The sequence below is a fragment of the Varroa destructor genome, unplaced genomic scaffold, assembly GCF_002443255.2.
Source record: "Varroa destructor unplaced genomic scaffold, Vdes_3.0 BEIS01000001.1, whole genome shotgun sequence".
Classification (NCBI taxonomy): Eukaryota; Metazoa; Arthropoda; class Arachnida; order Mesostigmata; family Varroidae; genus Varroa; species Varroa destructor.
Window position 1 is genome coordinate 33,607,226 of NW_019211454.1, and position 15,947 is coordinate 33,623,172.

The following is a 15,947-nucleotide window of genomic DNA, read 5'->3' on the forward strand; positions in this document are numbered from 1 at the left end:
AGCAATGAATTTGCTTTGAAAGACAAACGGTTTATTCCGAACGATCACTACCAGCGTTTCCCTACGTTCTGCTGAGAGCAGACGTGTGAGAAGTCGTCTACAAGCATAAAAAGATATACTTTTTACTTATATGATTAATAAATTGTTGTTTTGGCTATTTTCAACAAAGCGAAACAACAAAAAGAGTTCTGCAAAATACGAATACGTAGCAACCCTGCCAGCATCGTGTTGTAGTGGTCTAAGGAAAACAAACGGAACTTGAAGTAAATTTCAAAAAGAGACTAATTTTTTATTCATAAAAATAAAATTATGTAAGAACAGATATTTGCCTGCTATTCAGATAATTTATCGTTGCATTTTTACGTGAAAATAATTCATTTAGAAGTAAAAGGCCTGTAGAGTCGTTTCTCACATAGGGCAAAACTGCTTAGTAATAAGTATACAAATAGTACTGATTTGGAATAAAGAATATCAATGTCCTCTCCATCTACGTTGTTTGTGGGAACATAGCGATGACTGTCTCTTCCATCTTCGTTTTGGCTAAAATAATTAGATTTTTTATGCTATCCATTAACCATAAACCCCGTTACTATTGGCTAGCATCCGGCTGACTTCCGACTTGTTTGCCTTGCTGAGGGCTGAAGAATGAAACGCTCTTTTTTTTGTTTATCGTCAGATGAGGTACTAGCTTGGCTCTCATATTTGTTCAAAATTTACTGCAGAAAAGGCTGCCAACCTTTACACTTTGCCATTGCAGGCGCGTACCATTACAGAGAGCCAGCCGAGATTTCAGATCGATTGCTCCATTATGGTTCTACGGTTAGATTAAAAAAGCCAAGTTATATGACTTTTTTTTTCTTAGTGCGCACGAGAGAGATATTCGCATTGTCATGAAATAGAGAAGACAGCTCTTGTTGGTCCACCTCAATAACTCTTTACTGATTTGTTCAACTTGAGAGGGGCAGAATTGGCCTGCATGATGAATCAACATGACCATCCCAATGACAACCAAATACTACACTAAATCTTCTTTACAAAATGACTCGAATAGTGGGTACGTGCGTAGTATTTAAGCAAAGATTAATTTTAGCAGAAAGACTTAATAATGCATTTTTTTCTATAGCCTTATTTTTCTACGTCTAGCAGTCTGGTTGATGATCAGGTAACTATGGTCACTTTTCGATACCATAACGGCTGAACTCGATAGACCGAAAATGAGGATTCGGTATGTCTAGACATAAAGTTTCCTACGTCATGGCGAGAACACGATATATTTCGATGAAGAAACAGATTACTAGATAATTATGGGTTACGTTTTACGTAATATTATTTACGCACGAATGTGACTGAACCTAGAAACGAAAGGGAAGACCCCATGAATATAGCAACGAGACCTTCACAAACATGTTTCTATTAATGTTTGAAGTTCTAAACCCTGGCTGCTTCTTGGTCGAATAGCCAGATGTCTAAGAACGGCGTCTTGGTAAATCTGGCTTCGAATAGCTCGTTATAAATTGTGCCGCGATCTTATATTGATACATGCTTGCATTGCTAACTTTAATAATGAATTTAATCATTTAGTTTGTGTCTGTCTGATAAACGTGAATTACTTCTAGCCATACATTCACACACTGCTGCTATACAAAGCACTTTGTATAGCTGTTGATACTATTACAGGTTATGAGTCTTGTCCAAGTCAGCGAAGAATCATTGCTATTTAATCAGTCAATGGGGGGCAAAAAGAAGCTGAACAAAAGTCCTGCTGGCTTGTTATTCCGCAAGGTCCCCTATATATTATCCCATATAATCACGATTGATGTAATCTCGTTTGACTGGTACCGCACCCCTGAGATAGGCAAACTAGTTGTTATAGGCAAAACTCTTTTCCGCCCCCACCTGTAGAAACATTACATACTAAGTAGCGCACGAGAGAACTATAAATTGCCGCGTGGACACCATTTGGTTCGATCTTCCGTTACGTGTTTCACTAGTTCATCAGGTAGTAGTTCAAAGCACTCATTTGATCTGTGTCGTCCCGCCCTAAAAGTGGGTAGGCGTACACTCAAATTCAATGTTCGCTTCGTGACTGGCTCATCTTATTACTAGAAATGCACCAGCGTGTTCACCCAGTTGCACTGGCGTATTTACCCACTTGAATTGGATCTGACCAAGATCAACTGCTCATTTTAAAGTTTAGGAAGCTTTATCTATAATATTATATCCTCCTCTTCTTTGCCTACTCTTTGTTGGCTTTTTCCTTTATTCGCCTCTAAAATCATTTGTTCTATTCGTATGCTTGCCGGCTTCATTTCTAGTCGTCGTAGAGTCCACATGATATTATAATCGTGCTTTGCCCTTTCTGTTACCAAAGTACCGCGATATTGCCATCACTGCTGTTGCTGTTGTTGTTGTCGTCCTTGTCGCCCCTGCTGTCATTAAGTAATTCCAAATACAAGATGACACATTAACAGGAGGATAAGTTTCCAGTATTTTTTATAAAGCCACCTTTGCAATTATTCTCGTTGTCCTTGTACCAATAGCCCTACCCCTATTAACCATTACTCAAACTACAACTACACTGGGCTGATTGCAGCAAATACTGCGTCGTTAGTCCTGTCGGTCTGGCTGTTGCCGACCGGACAGAGCAGCTTGTCGACATGTAGGCACGGGAAGATCACGGGCCCAACTCCAGCGTTTACGTCTGAACTTTTTCGCGTTGAGAAGGACTAGCAACTTATTTAGCAACAGCGGTTCGACGTGACGTCCCGGCTGTAAAGGTCAAGCTGTAATGTAACTGTGGTCGTCGTCCTGAGCGTCGTTGACGGTACTAGCAACAACCCATTCAGTAGAGACTTCACTGATGGGATCGTTATATTATTCGGGTTTCGGCCTTTTCTGTGCGCCTCCGCCTGCTCTATCCCCGTCCTTATCTCTGCCTCTGTACACCGTCTCGGCCAAAACGAATCCGTTTGTATGCGTATGCCCGAATATGCCTCAATGATTTTTTATGCTGTGTGCGATGCGAGCAATGGTCATCACGGCCATTGGCAGGCCATTCGCCGCCTGCAGCAGGCAGATTTTTATCGTTCGCGCCCGAAATGCTCTTCTGTTAACTGTTACCCCCGAGTCCGCGATCCTCGTCGTTGTCGTCGTGGCCAGCGTCGTGATTTGTGCTCTCGGTGTATTTGCGTATGTTTTTGTTGTTTTTGCTGCTACCTCTACCGTTTTCGGGTCTTGCCGTCTGTACCGGCGACTAGCCAGTCGGTCGGTGCTGCTACCTTTCACCGTGGTCATAGCGGATATGTTGCGCTGTTGACTGCGGATAGGATTGCTTGTCAAGCTGCTGTGCGCGGTTGTTGAGGGCTGTCGCTGCGGCCCTCTGTTCGGAGGGCCCGCGAGCCTCCGAAAGGGAAACCAAGGACGCCCTCCTCTCTTCTGTCCGCGCCGCGTGCCCTTCGATGCCTGGTACTGATGGCGGCTGACGCCTGCCAAGCCGATCCAAGTTGAGCCGGGCGTCGTAGCGGCTTTCGACGTCAGCAGTGGACAGAAGGCCTGCCGTTCGCAATCACAGAGACAGCCACCCAAAGTTTAGAAGCATTGTCGCATTGCTACGGCATCGCTACCGCCGACATCGCCACCAGCAGACAACTGCCGCAACTGGTGGAACTCGGTGGCGTGCTTCTCGGCGTGTTTTGTTGCTTGCAATTGCCATTATTGCTACAACGACAGCAGCGGCGGCTATTCACCGTTGCTCTGTCTGTCCTAGGCCATCTTCCCGCTCGACAGCAGCAGCAGCAGCTGCTCAGAAATAACAGCGAAAGCGCACGATAGCCACCGCTACTAATACACTACATTTGCCAACCAGACTGTTCTTTCCGACAGGCCGACGAACTGACGGACCCACGGATAGATCGAGCTACATCGGTCGTCGCCTGTCAGAAGGGGGCGAAAAAAAAAAAAAGAGCAAATATCTAACAACAACCTGGGAGATATTACTATCTAGTGGTCTCTAGTGTGCAGTGTGAAAACTTTCTTATAAAAGCGGTTAAATAACGAGAACGACTGCTGTGGACTGACGTCGAAGCCCTTGCTAATGTCGAACATGCAGCAGTTCTAGGAATAACAGAGAGTTACACAACGGCAGTGTGTAAGTTACCCACAGGAAGTTACATAAATCGAGTATTTCTTTTTATCTTAACCTTTGCCTACGACCGGCGGCTACTAAATTCATTACACAGACTGTTCGTGTACTGAGGTGAACTAGATTTTGCTAGAAGAAAATATCGTTATATTGATTTTGGTGCTCAGTGTCCACCGTTTCGGCTCGACGCGCATTGATCGTCTCTGCAGAGGTGGAATAATTCAGACGAACCTAGGCAAAATAGACAGCTCTGTGCTTTCAGACGACACCATCACAGTGGTAAGATCGCTGTGTTGTTTCGGAGGTGTGAGTGCCCTAGCGCACGAAGTCCATATCAGTGTCGCACAAAGGACTACGACGGTGTTTATTAAGCAAAATTTAAGTGAAGTGATAACTTAGGAACCTTCGTGTTGCTAATTGTAGGCCGAATTCGGCTAGTTCAGGTGAGCTATGATAAATATTCCGAAAAATTCAAGATGAAAACAAAGTGCAAACGAATGCACCAAACTCAAAAGCTCACCCTTGAACAATTTATGTAAGGATACGCAAGGGTGTTCTTTATATATATATATATACAGAATATATAATCAATGGCATGAAAAGCAGTAAACATCGGCCGCACTTAAGACACTCACTACGGGATACAATAAGTTAGAATAATTTGGTTACTGAGAAAACTTTGCAACAGCCCGCGTAAATCTGTTTATAATGCCAGAATTTTTTAGCAAATATTTTTCAAGATCCTGTCTACTAAAAGGTCTATGATGTGAGCACAATACTAATGACATCAACACTCAATTGCATATAAATAAAAGTACCCAAAAAACCAATGAATTCAACTCTTGTATACATACATTTTGAATCCGAACGTGACCGCTAACCTAAAATTACTTAATTTTTTGCCAACGTCGTTATTAATTTATTTATTTATTTGATATCACTGCCGAGAATCGACAGCGCAAGTCTTCATTGTAAGTTTCCTGTAGAAATTGCGTATCGTGAACCTTATTGTGCTCAATATTTAAACTTAAAACGTAAATAAAAGCCATTCTTCATTTTTTATATATATATATATATATATATGTATATATATCTGCGCAGTTTTAGCGATGCTTCCGGAAAAAGTTCACAAGAAGCCCGATAACAGTAACGAGGTCCAGTCACAATTGATTAATAAGCGTTTATCAGTTCGTAGCCTTTATGAGGCTGACGACACAGTTGATAATACAGTAAGATGATAATAGAACACTTTGGATTAATCCCAAAGGCATATTTAGCTCTCAATACGCTTCAGTGAGTGATACAATAAGCCATCAGTTCCGTAAAATGAGATCTGCTTGTACATCGAAAGACAGAGAACGCTGTTGCGCACGTAAGTTACACGACGGATGGAGATTGCATGTTTCATTATAAGTTCGTAAGGAATAAAATTATATATAAAATCGTCTTGAAGTTTCGGTTATATGAGCAGCTCGCTGTTATCAAGTTCAGTAGTGGACGCTCAAGAAGACGCTGGTTTCTTGTAGACAGAGATGATCGACCAACAACTCCGTACTCGTGAAATGGCCAAGCGAGCACACTTCTAGCGCTTGCTGCTATACTAAATACTCTTTTCACGACAATCGATCTGGTACTCCCGATTTTATTGGGTTAGCCTGGCCGTAAATTGTTCCAGGTGATTCAAGTGTGTACCTTAGCAGAATACCTAAAATGCAAGCTTCGAAGCGTAATTTTCTAGCATTGCATCATTCCTAGTTAAGCCCAAGCTCTGTCGTTTGTTTCCTAGAAAGAATTTCAATAAAAAAGTACGAGCTAGAATGAGGCTTTGAAACAACTGGTTACAGTTGGACACACATAGTACGAACCCATTTTTCTGGGCAGGCCAAATTGGCTGTTGTAGCCATTATGTCAATTTGAAAATGATCCCGCAAAATCATCATCATCATCATCATCGTCAACAACGACACCGAACGTTACTATCTAAGAAAGTATCTTGAATAACAAGCCAGACTTTCGTGGGAATAGATTAGATACTTAATGAGCATTGCGAAAAGTTCAAGTTGAGCACTTTTTACCTTCATCCACGTTTGAGCCATGTTCACCGAGCTGTATGTATTATATTTACCGATAGACTGTGCTTAATAATAAGTCATTTAATATCAATAGGTCAGCTAATTACAGAGAGACTATCGGATTTTTGATAGAATAAAGCGCCCAAATATAACTAAATATGCAAAATTTTTACTCAAATCAATGGATTGAAGCGATCGGGGGATACGTCGTCTGCGTCCAAAATTGGCCTTTCAACGAACATCAGCAAGGAGTTCTCTTATTTTGCGGCAGCACTTCCACGCCGAGAACGTTACAAGATGGCTAACGTTGAGCGTTAATAGTGACGTTAACCAATTCGTGAAAGCGCATAGGTAATGAACAATTGTTAATCTAGAAAGAGTCGGATATAAACGCATTTTTTAATCGATAATACATAAAACTTGATATGAAAATTTATTAAAATCGTATCAATGACTGCTGTAAAAAAACGAGACAGTCAACCAGCCTTGGCAAAAATGGCACGTTTGATACGCTACCAATGTTTTTCACAGAAGATCATCTGGATAGAGTTTTGGCTTTCGTTGCCACTGTCTGCGGCCATTATGGACGGCGAAATTTCTCGATCACGGATAGAGAAAATAGTATCCATTCTGTATAGGCGTTGCGCATATACATTAATGTGTTATTTAGAGACGAATTCCATTTTTACCATAGGTGCTATGGCGGATAGTAAAAGCCTTTTCATGAATAGAGTTGTTAGAGCACCAAATCGAAGCACTTGATAATAATTTTATAAGTCATAAAATTACGTATACGAGATTCTAGATACGTTAGGCAAGCAAGTAGACTTCCTGAGAGTTTTTCCCATGCTACTGCTACGAGTAACATCGAACATGACAACGAAAACTTCTACGTGCAAAGCTGTATGAGTAGTTAACGCACCTGTTGAAGCAAAATGAAGAACATGGAATTTCCTTCAGATTTCTAAAAATTGGCCTATAATATTTTTTGCTACACATTTTGTAGCTGTCCAGAAGTGGCGATCCTGGTAAACTGCTTTGAAAATTACTGACATTAAGACAGTTTTATCAGATGATTCACATTAATCTAGCTGTTGGATGCTTTGTAAAACTAGATATTACCCTTGAAGGGAGTAATCGAAGTAGGCTTAGGCCAACGAAGTTACGTTCATGCGAGAAGAATCAGATGTTGAGTTCGATCTCAGTGCTTTGTAGGCAAACGTCGAATACTTCGAGCTCACTACCTTGTCGCTCAAGAGTGAACAGGCATGCAAGGCTGCTGATTCGAGGGGCCAGAAAAGGTCTCTTGCGCCCTCTCCTCTGAGGAGTATGCATTCCCCGCTCTGAGAGCTTTCCAGTTGGGTACTCCGTGTGCGCTGTACCTGTTAATGTTCTATTTAGTGTAGCGCCTACGTTCTTTACGGTCGTTCCAAGCGTTAAGTTTTGCTCGTCGATCTGAATTTTGAGCTCGCTTTTACAAAGTTTCCTCCAATTAACAAGGATGACCCCGCATTCATGCGTTGCGAGCTGCAGGTGGTGTTTCTCTATCCAGTCGTCGGCTTAAATGGTGATTATCTCAAAGTGAAGCTCCGTGCGGGTCTTCACCAGCAATGCTCAGTCATTGGCGTACGCAATGAGCTCCACAAGACTATAAGGTAGTGGCACTCCAAAGTTTTACGCGCATCTTTCTTCTTTTATCACTCTTCATATGTGTCCCCGATGTCTTTTGGTACTGAGGACATATTTGAAAGGTCTCTGGAATTGCGCGCTGTGAGAACTACGCATGGAGAACTAATGATAAATTTTACCTATGCAGTCGCACGTATTTAACAACAAGTACCTAACTATATCTGTTTTCCAGCTTCTGCAAAGTAAATTGCTCATTTATATTTCTGAGCCAAACATTGTCTTTTGTGCCTGCATACGCGTAGCGTTTAATACAAAACGCTTCACGTTTGAGACACGAAGGCAGAGCGCACTTGGCCTTTTGAAGCGATAATTGTCAGCCTAGGGTTTGCCAAAATGCAGCCCAATTTAAAATTCTTTTCGCGTGTGAATATAAATACTATTTTTATATACACATCAGCAAATGATAACTTTCGCCTCTACTTACTGCCAGAGACACAATCATTCATGTCGCACAGGAGTGATGAGACGTTTCTTTTATTTCTGAAATTCTTCCTCAGTTATCCTTCGCTTTAGCATTTTCTATCTGGGATAGATCATTTTATGGAACACCCGCATCGTTTTTTGCGTACCTAGAAAGAGGAGGCTGATATTATTTATACAAACAAGTCGCCTCTTTTACGTAGGCTGGCCTTGGGGTGCCTTCTTCACTCTGTAATCCTGTGTCGCCACCTGAGTGCGTCACTGGTGGTCCAGCCTGCTCGGCCAAATAAGGCCGGTCGAGAAGGCTTGCTGACCACAACAAACTCCAATGTCTATGTGCGCCCTTTACATCTATTGTCTCTTTATTTCGTTTTAAATGGACAGCTCAATGGCAAAAGGCAATATTACTTGAAGACAGGCGTTAATTAATAAAGAGTCGGCAACAACTACCACGAGAACCATGGTAGCAACAAGGTGATGAAGAAAGAAATTTCAGCCAACAACATGTAGTGCGCAACGCTGAACGAACGAGAGATAAGGATGTCAATGTAAACAAAGCGATCGCGACTGCGACCAGCCTCGCTGGCATTACTACAGCTGTTGCAGTCACGGGACCAGAATTGAAGAAGGGGTTATTAGGTGTCTATTTGCTGACGTAAAAATAAGATGTCACAAAAATGCCGCCTAAATTTAGATGAACGAATCCACGTAAGAAATCGCTTATCCCGTCGATCACCCTGACCATATGATGTTGCGTTTGCCGTAAGTATATGACACGGTGACCTGCGCCGTGGGGATCGTTTTTTAAGCAAAAGGAAAAAAATCAGCGTTACAATTCTAATGGTTATGTAAGATGCACGCACCACTTGATCTAGGACGGCATGTCAGCTGCTTTATTCGCCAAAAAGAGAAACGACGAAAAGTGCTATCCTTATTACTCGTGCGCAGTGTATTTGTATAAACCCGGATAGATTATACACGTTAAGTTTAGCTTTCGATATGGATATTTCGAAGCAATTCTTGTTCCGACGTTTGCACTCTTATGTTCTGCGATGCGCAGTAATGAGCTTCAATTGCCCTTCAACTTCAGCCCATCGACAAAATAAACACGTTATTGAAATATATTTGCCCACCTGTGGCTGCAGTTGCGCCGCTTATGCAGAAGCAGAGAAGCTGAATAAATGTCCTGGAAAATCCACCTATATATCTATATATATATATATATATATATATATATATATATATATATATATATATATACACCGAGCGTGATTCAAAAAATCCCTTACGTTTCGGCTAAGTAAACCCGAATCGAACTCGCCTTATCCTACCGGTGACCTTTGTAGAAATATACTAAGAATATATCACCGAATGAGTAGTGCAGCTGATCAGACTGTAACAACGTCAGTTCTATGCTCTGCTGCTGTACTTCAAAGTTGCGGACTCATGGAAGAGCTTGGTACCGAAGTTGTTACAGATTCGTGTTCTTATTTTATTACGATTTAATATTACGTTCATTGCAAAGAGCGGAAAAGATGGAAATACATAGAGGCAAAGCAGAACGAAACCGCTGTCTGTTAATCGCTCATTTCCTCTGGTAACACACTAATCACGGATGGATTTAGGATGTTGGAGGTCAACGGTAATGGAAAGGCTACCGTCGTAACCGATGACAAAAGCTAAAAATTTATTAGCTGAACCATTAACAATGTAATTGTCTATGTTTATAGTTGCGATAGCTGTTTTTCAGTTTCTCACAAAAATGCTCACCATGTTCGAACCTACAAAAATAATAACTGACCTAAGTGATCAAAGAATCCATGGGTCGTAAAGCGTTTTTGATTTTTGCAATACACAGATATAAATGTAGTTACGTTTTTGGTGACAAATGTGAAAACAAAGTCAAAAATTAGACAATCTCTTTAACGTCTCTGTTTTCCTTCATTTGATTCAAAACGATGGATTTTATATTGACGGAGTTCCAGTTTGCTTCACTTGATCCATTGCGTTCATTACAAACGCAAAAGCCAACGTTTTGTTTTAATCCGTCTTTAAATATATCGTGGGCCTGAGACAGGCCACACTTCACAACGAGTATGGACGTTACGTATGTTTGCAGACTAACACGTTTACACGAAAACTATACAAGGTATTTGTTTATATATATATATATAGTTGTCGGACGCAAGTGTTTATTCTGAATAAAAGAAAGCTTCCGTGCAATAACTACAGTGCGTGCACTAATATATATGCATGTGAAGTAGGCCTACACGTGCAATCTAAGCATGTACATGTATGCTTCACGTAAGGAGCACTCTGTTGTGGGCAGCACTGCGCTATGCATATTGAGCTACTTTATCTAAACATTAAAAACGCGACATTAGCAAAAAAGAGCACGAATAGAGAGTCCGACGTTTTTCTCACGATTTTTCCAGTAGATAGACCCAACTGTCTAGCATGTTCCAGCTTGGTCTTTATAGATCTATGTAAGCGTCTGTGTACATAACGTATCGGTCGGATTCTCTCTCGTGAGCAACAGGTCGCACAAGCAACAATGAAAGGATTTACAACAGTAATAGTTTGTTCCAGCGGGTAATAATCATGTCAGGACGGATCTAAGCTGCGGAGTTTAATCAGACGTGAACGGTTCCTTCAGAGCCGTTGCTATTTGTGGCCACATCTATATTGATTGTTTGGAAATACACTCTTGGACAATCCGATAAACGATAATGATTTGTTATAATTGCCCGTTACTTGTGTTCTTCCATAGAATGGTTACCTAGTAGGACATGACTGTCTACAATTTATCGTAGCGTTGATGAACTCGGTACAATCAGAGCCAGCTAGGGAAAAATTTACGTTAGTCAATATCACCTTCGTCTATTTAGTAGTTGGTCATGATTTGGCATTATCATATGCAAACCGCTGACTCGAATCGGATCACGCACGATATTACAGTGTCGACGTACGTGTCAGCGTGTTTACATACTGCCATATGGCAACAGTATATACGTAACGTAAAGTCACAATCGTTTCCCCTTTTCAATTCACGCGAATGAACGTGAGTTGAAAGCACCAACATTTCTTATTGCATCGCATATATATATATATATATATATATAGACGCTTAAATAAAAAAACACCGCACTGGACTATCGGGTGGTGATGTTTGTGATGAAACGCGGGAGTAAATCAGCCTAGCTTGATCCCTCGGAATAGGCGGGGTAGTCAGGCTAGTTCGATAATACAATATAGAATTTGCACGACGTAGCAGCTGTAGACAACCCCAACAACAAACCGCGGGCTGGTAAAGGCATCATGATGGGAAGCGGGAACCAGCAGCAACAACCCCCCAGTGATGCTATTGCTGATCGCCGCAATCGTAACGAGAAGCTGCTGTTATTTTTGTTACTGACACACTGGGAGCAACTAAGCAAAGAGCTACTATAACACGTGGACATAATATCGTTGTTGTCTTGCCTGCCGCTCTTCCGGCGGCAGATCATGGCCGAATCGCTGAACGGGCAAGCAAACGCGCCACTAAAGATGAAACTTAACGAAACGACAGCCAGACTCAAGAACGTCGAACAATAATGACGACGACGACGACGGCAGTAACAACGATATCGACAATGACGTAGCGGACTCCGACAGTAACGGCAAACGAAACGTCTTCCAAACGAAAGCATTAAGAAATCATGACGCGATAAGGAAAGGACCAAAATAAAGATGCCAGTATTCAAAAGTGACGACATCAGCTGATACCTAGCGGCTCAGTGAATGCGACCAATAGCAAAAAGTTATCCGATGAGGCGGGGTCGACGCTCGCGCTCTTCGTAACAGTCGGAAGGCCGGGCAGGAAAAACAACAGGAAACCCAATTGAACGGGACGGGACGGGACGGGCTTTCAAATGTGAAAGCAGGTGGGTCGAACCATCAGCAACAAAAGCGGCAGATACAACTAGTCGACTGCCAGCTCGCACGGGTCAAACCGTTACCACTGCTTTTTCTGCCGCTTCATTTTGCTAGAAATCCAAGAGCTTTGCCGTTGTATAGTTAATCCGCAGCCATGCACCTCATCTTCTCTGTATCGATGCCGTTCTTCTCACTTCCCTACTGCTTTCGCCTACTTTTTTCACAACAACAACAACAACAACCGTTGTTGTTGTCCTAAAATGCGGTAACTTCGTTCGCTTTGTGGCTTTGCGATCGTTTTTGCTGCTCGGCTGCTTCTCTGGTTATCGAACCAAAGTTCACTCGAACGTACACACAAATGCACACTCAGTTACTCATGAACGCATCATCGGTACTCGTGGCAAGTTGTTCTTATTATCGTTGTTACAACTGTTATTGCTGTTGCGTCCGGATAGGAAGAAAGATGGACAAACAGGCGAATCCTTTTCTCTCTCGCTTATTACCTACTGGTCAGATCCGCGCTAGGCCGGAGAACTTGTTCCAGAACGTCCCAAATGTCCACTTCATTGAACAGACGCTACCAGACAAATGCCAGTGTTGGTAGCATTGTCACTGTGTGACCTACCGTCTGCTCAATCCGCTAGTCCGTCATTGATGCCTAATGCGTTGCTTCCGCACAAAAACAATTTCTTTTTCATTGTCGCCATCCTCAACCGACGCCACCGTGGTCGTAGTTTACGCCGTGGTTGTCATGCCAACGGGGGCTATTCAGCGTTTAAGTTTGATGTCTGCTTCAGCCTTTCAGTTGTGCAGCGTTTAGCTTTTCTTGATCTTCTTCGCCGATATTTTCTTCACAAGGTACCGCAACCACGAAGACGAACGCTTTTCCACCATTCGTTAATCTGCTCTTGCACGCTGGCTCTTCGTTTCCTTGGCCGCTGCCTCTATAGCTTTCGTAAAGTTTTCTCGTACTACACACTCGTCCGTTTTTCCATTTCTGTCAATCGTGCCGCTTACATGGCCGTGCGCTTGTGTGGCATAGCACTAACTACATACCTCCCTGACCCCTTCGAGTCACCGGGGGGAAAGCGTTGCTGTTTAGTAGTGGTCGGACTCATAGCCATCGCCGCAGACAAATAAATAAACAGGTAGAGCGAACAACGTGCTCATGTGGTTGTCATATTCCAGTTCGGCAATGGTCGGGTCGTCATTGCCACCTCATTTAGTAGTAGCCGGTAGTGGCAAGTAGCGCTATGATGATCGAGTAGGCGAGCAGGCAAGTAAATAGACATGTAGGAAAGCAATAATATTTTCGGCTGTAGCTTCTGCTGTTGACTCTGTCGTTAGTTGTTCTCGTGCCTCTGCTTGTGGCGTGTCCATTACTGAAACAGCTTCGGCTATTGACGGTGTTAAAAGGATAGCTGTTGTGACCGTGATGTTAATAGGCCTGCCAGCCTACTGATCCTATGCCGCGACTCTGTTCATCATCGTCTCGTTCACACGTCATCACCACTGCCGTCACCAGCAGCCGCTGCACGAATAGCCGAAGAACAAGACTTTTGGCAGCACGACCCACCCACACCTCCCTCGCTCGTCCAACCGTAGGCCAGACATCATTAAACAGAACATTGCACAGAGCAGAGACGCCGACAGACGGACCGAAAGACAAACGAATGGCATAACGTCATATGCAGACATCTTAATCATCGGTATCAGAATTAATGACGATTCATCTTCGAATGGACGCCATCAAAAATCCTAGTGCAACCATAGCAGAGAAGCACCTGTGATAACGACAGTAGAAGCAGCACCAGCAATGCTTTCATAGCATCATCCTGCAACTGGGTACCCACAAAAAACGGGCGAAGCAGACATTTGAAACTACTCAACACTGATGATAGTATTATTGCTACCGTAACAGTCTATGGTGTTACTATAGATCCCGGGTGTGGCATGGTGTTCCGCTTGACAACTGGACTCTCGTGGTCATGCGTACCGTTACCGTCGCAGCCAAAGAAAAGCCGCCTCAAGCTCGATCCCTATCGCCGCCGCCCCCGCTGCTGGAGCCGCTTTGCATCTACGTATTTGATTATCTCTGTAAAAGCTTCTGTGTTCGCGTCCGTATATCTGTGTGTGTGTGTGTGTGTTTATAGTCTTCGAGACGCAATAAACGGCAACGGCTGCATCAGGCACAATAAGAGCGAACAGTATTTTTTTCACTTTCAAATTTGCCCCTGACCGTTGCTATTATCACTAGTGTAGTTATGACATTTAAATAAATTACAATTGCAGTGCGCTCAACGACGCCATTGCCATCTAAAGCGAATGCGACATTGTTCTGGGTCTATTTTTCACGTCATCCTCTGACAGCGGGTGCTTCCAAGCGGGGACCACTATTATTATTGTTATTGTTATTGAAGTCTAAAGTAGGAACGCTGTCAATAGAGTTACTTCTATATATATATATATATATATATATAATAATTTTTGGTAGTTATAATTGGTAGTAGCTGTGGCAGACGGGTTAATGTTAGCCTGAAAAATGGGAGAGCAACTTATCTGACAGAGATGAAAATACTATCGGTTTATAGATATTCAGTTGACTGGGCAGTTCGATCGTGGAAAAACTTCGGGGTCATTCGGGAGTTAAAATAAATAACCTCCCGTTTAAAAACCTAGCCAATCACCTAGTGGGCACTGCCGTCGATCACCCATCACTTGTCGGTCAGGTTAGAACCGCAACTACTTGTTACATTAAATTGGCTATTCTAACCTGGCCCTACATCAAGATTAGAACTCTGATTCAACGTCTGATTTGTCCCCAAACCTTTCTGCGACCATTTCCTAAGCAACGGCTTAGTGATTTTTTAAGGTTGGACGTTACGCCCCCTGCCGATCGAAGCCCTAATTCGTTTAAGAATATTTCAGTTGAACACTTCAACAGCTGAACGGGTTCGCAAACCTGCGTTTCCTTATATTACGTTTTGTGACAGAGGCTCACATCCATCTTACGTACGAGTCGATCGGCTGATAGTTGCTTGATGCTGTTGTTCTATAAGATAAATTGTTGTTATGGCACTATATTTCGCACATAATACACAATTATAAGATTAATCAAATTCAGTATATTGCAGCAACTACAGAACTTTCGCTCCATTAGTACATCGTACTGGTCCTGATGAATGCTGTTACTTCTATCGTTATAGAACCCGGGTCTAACTGGCACGCCCAGATTTTGAAGTCAAGCTTTTCTCGCCAAGAAGTTCGATACACGGTGCGATCAGAACCTTTGTTAGAAGCCCGCGTATCAAAGCCAATAATCATTACGTTATCTAACAGATTCGAAACCACTAGTAGTAGTAGTAGTAGCAACAATAACAAGAAGTATTTTTAATTTGCCTGTATATTATCTTCCGAGCAATTCAAAGAAGAATTATCGCTGATTTGAAGGGGACAGGCAACAATTAGGTGTTTCCAAAGCCTTCGTTTTGATCAATTGTAAAGTGTGCTTGTGGAGTGTCGTCAAGCAGCTGCTTAAGGATGTACAATATGGCAACAGTTCGATCAGAAAGTGGCCGTATTCAGTAATCGTTTGTTAGGCTTATTTCATTACCGAATTAAACGATCAGTAACAGATCCCAGACAGATCGCTGACACATGGTACTTCATCGTGTATTCAAGACGATGGCCTTGATTGAATGACGCGCGTG

The 15,947-nt window shown here is 42.5% G+C and overlaps 1 protein-coding gene across 4 annotated transcripts in view; it reads left to right on the plus strand.

Moving 5' to 3' along the window:
• The first annotated feature begins 3,486 nt into the window (after window positions 1-3,486).
• LOC111243290 (Ig-like and fibronectin type-III domain-containing protein 2) overlaps window positions 3,487-15,947 on the plus strand; it is a 68,064-nt gene continuing 55,603 nt past the window's right edge. For all 4 annotated transcript variants that reach the window (XM_086977025.1, XM_022788642.2, XM_022788898.2 and 1 more), the window contains exon 1: window positions 3,487-4,584. The gene's annotated coding sequence lies outside the window, so the exon portion shown is untranslated. The remainder of the gene's footprint in view (window positions 4,585-15,947) is intronic.